The sequence below is a fragment of the Octodon degus genome, unplaced genomic scaffold (assembly GCF_000260255.1).
Source record: "Octodon degus isolate 3935 unplaced genomic scaffold, OctDeg1.0 scaffold00085, whole genome shotgun sequence".
Classification (NCBI taxonomy): Eukaryota; Metazoa; Chordata; class Mammalia; order Rodentia; family Octodontidae; genus Octodon; species Octodon degus.
This window is the reverse complement of record NW_004524661.1, coordinates 11,573,104-11,576,791: the sequence shown is the minus strand read 5'-3', so window position 1 is coordinate 11,576,791 and position 3,688 is coordinate 11,573,104.

Genomic DNA, 3,688 nt, shown 5'->3' with positions numbered 1-3,688 from the left:
ATGTCATGTAACTCGGTAGTGTCCCAAATTTTCTGATCAAGGAGATTATGGGGCCAAAGAAGAAAGCGATCGATGATATAGAGTGTGCCTAAGGAGAGTCACATGGAGAGAAACATTCTCTCAGGCTTTCACAGAGAGCACACTGGCCAAGCAATGGCTGTGACTCATCCACATGGCTGACACTGACAAAGCTTCTACAATCTGAGGTACAGGATCTCAGGATGAATCCTGAGGGGATTTCACTGACCTTATCATTGTGTCAGTTTGAGAAGTTGAAAGCTTAACTAAATCTCCTCAGCAATTCCTCACCCTGCAGCATGGAGGCCAAACCCTTGGATGTGGTGGCCTCATCCTAGAGTGACTCATCACTTTAAGGATACAATGGGGACTTGAGGAAGGATGGAGCATTGCATTTCCTTGGAGGAGCTCGTATCCTGCAGTCAGCTTGGATTTTGTAGTCTGGCTTCTCTCAGACTCTTCAGCCTCCACCTTGGATCCTTCAGCATTCTAGTGTAAACTCATGAGCCTTCTGCCACAGACCCATTGGCCTCCTGATACAGACTTGCACAAACCACGGCAGTGAGCTCCAGACCTTGGACTGAATCCTTCAGTCTCCAGTGTGCAGATACACTCTGCACACTTCCTTATCTGACTCAGTGGCTGACTGCCATAAGCCAATCCTCTAATTTCTTATACATCTATACATCTTGTGTTGTACCTGCTCCTCTAGTAAAACACTGACTAATACAGTCTTAGATCTAAATAACTCAACAAGTCTATTTGAAAGGTTGAAACTAGCTTGGCCTACATTTAGATGGAGGTAGACTACATTTCAACACACTGCAAAAAAATCATAGTATACAGCAAAGCCTCATAGAAGCATCTTTTCATACTACCTACCCCTCCATACATCCCCACAGTCTTAGATAAAATAGAAAGTTTAATCAAAACTCAAACTTCTTCCAAAAAGAACTAGATTTTAAAACATGTTCACACTTCCCTTCACCTCTTCTTGCATTCTCTCCACAAAGAATACTTGTAATTCAAACCAATTGTGTGGCTGAGACAGGAAGATTATAATTTTGATCCCCACTTAGACAATTGCCTGATTTCACAAGATCCCACCTCAAAATAAGAAATAAGTAAAAGATTTACAAAGGCCTTCTTTTCAATTCAACCCAATAACTGGGAAAAGCAATGCAGAGTTTCTAAGAGCCTGATGTCTATGCTTCTACTTTCTCATACTAAGGTTCTCAACCATAAGTTGCTTTTTACTTCTAGGAGATGCTTAGCACAGTGCAAATATATTTGTCATTTGTGACTTGGGGAGATATGGTACCACTGACATCCAGTGTGCACAGGCCAAAAACACTGCTTGGCATTCTATAGCACACAGACCAATACCTGAAACAGAGAATTATTTAGCTCAAAATGTCAGTACTCCTGAAGCTGTGAACAAGTACTTCTTTCCTTATACTGCCTATTTCTACTTTCCGTCTCATGAAAAAAGACAGTCAGCCATTATGTTTTTGAATTTGTCTACAGTGACTTGGATATGTAAATGTGGAAGTTATCAGTGATGGCTATGTGAGAACATGCAACTAGGAAGATAATTTAGCACACAGAGGAAGATAAGCTTAACTGAGAACTGAGCGTTCCTATGCACATCTTAATATTTGGACATCAAGACGAGGAAGAGGAACTAACATGAAAGCTGAAAACTAAAGGTCAGCTATGCTATGAAAGTGATCCTCAGGGAGAATAATCACACAAACACACACATGGGCACACACACACACACACACACACACACACACACAAGCAGAAAGGGAAAAAAATGAAAGGAACTCTCAAATCCTCGAGAGATGGAGAAAAAGATTTCAGTTCTTGTCTATAGTTTACATTAGTTATTTTCCCTGGGCAACATCCACTCCTAGTATCTTAGGGTTAGGGTTATAGTTAGTTTCTGAAAGCAGGGCCTAAGGAGGGGCTTACTTACTGAAAATGCACCCCTTGGGAAAGGGACTTAGGGAAGCAGTGTGGGGGATAAAGGGAAGTGGATCAGGGACGCGCTCTCCTCTGCAGATCTGATGCATGGCTTGCACTATAGCTACTCTCCTGATAAGTGAGACAATGGTCTGCTCTGACCTCTTAAATCAATGTATCATCTAAAGGCTTTCTATCAAGAACATATAAAAAATTTTTAAAAATCAGGTTCCCCAAATTCAGAGACCCAATCCAAAAGCGGGCCTCTGAGATGAATATACACTTCTCAAAGGAAGAAATACAAATGGCACATAAACATGAAAACCTGTTCAACATCATTCGTCATTTGTGAAATGCAAATTTATTTATTTATTTATTGGTGGTACCGGGGATTGAACTCAGGACCTTGCACTTGCCAGGCAAGCATTTATTTCACTGAGCTATCTCCCTGGCCCTGAGAAATGCAAATTAAAACAACATTGACATTCTATCTCACTCGAGAAAATAATGGCTGACATCAAGAAGTCAGCCAATAACAAATGCTGAAGAGGCTGTGGAGAAAAATGAACACTTCTGCACTACTGGTGGGAGTGTAGACTGGTACAACCACTATGGAAATCAATAGGAGATTCCTTAAAAAGCTAATATTGGTTCCTTCTTTTCTGTATATAGAACAGGGTCTACCGGGTCTCACTATATAGATCGGACTTGTAATGATTCTCCTGTTTTCATCCCCCTTCCCAAGTTCTGGGGTTACAGGCACACACCACCATACCCAGTGGTGATCCCTTTCAAGCCTGCTAGTCCCCTCTTGGCTATTTTTCCAGAAGAACTGGACACTTCATTCCACAGTGATTTATGCACTCATGTTTATAGCAGCACAATTTGTCATAGCTAAATCCTGGAAACAACCCAGATGTCTATCAGCTGAAGAATAGATAATGAAGATGTAGTATTTTTACACAATGGAGTATTACTCAGCTATAAAACAAGATAAATTTGAAACTTTTATTGGTAAATGGATGCAGCTAGAGAACATATTCTTAAATGACATAAATCAGACTCACATGTGCAAACACTGTATTGTCTCCTTATTGTGAGAACCTAAAAGAAAAACACAGAATCTAAAGGGAACAGTAGATACTGGGAAAGGGAGTGAGCTTATTCAAAAGGAAATATCTATTGAGTTGAGGAGAAGGACAGAAGAGGAACTGAGGGGAAGAGATTTGTCTACGTTATATAAGCAGGATGGTTTGAAAAACTGTACTGTGCATTTCTGCTGGTCTATGGAAAGGAGCAGTTAATGATTTAATTTATTTTGTCTTCTTTCAATTGTTTCTCCTTTTTTCTCCTTAATTTCTTATACATTTCTTTCTTTCTTTCTATTTTCTTCCCATTTTGCATGCATATATCTTGTAATATGAATAACTGGCTGGAAGACGGCACTATGCATTACAAAAAATACTGTGAAATTCATATTACTTTGTTAGGTGAAATTCTGTATCACTTGTACTTTTTCTGTTTTAATTCTAATTTGTACTCTCTTTGTAAAATTAAAACAAGAAAAAGAAGGAAGTCAATGTGTCAGCAGCAGAAGCCTACCAAAAGAGGTGATTTGCCTCTGGGATGAGCTCCCATTGGCTGAAGACAATCATTTGGAGAAAGTGATAGCTTTGTGCTATTAGCAGTCAGTGGTCATAAC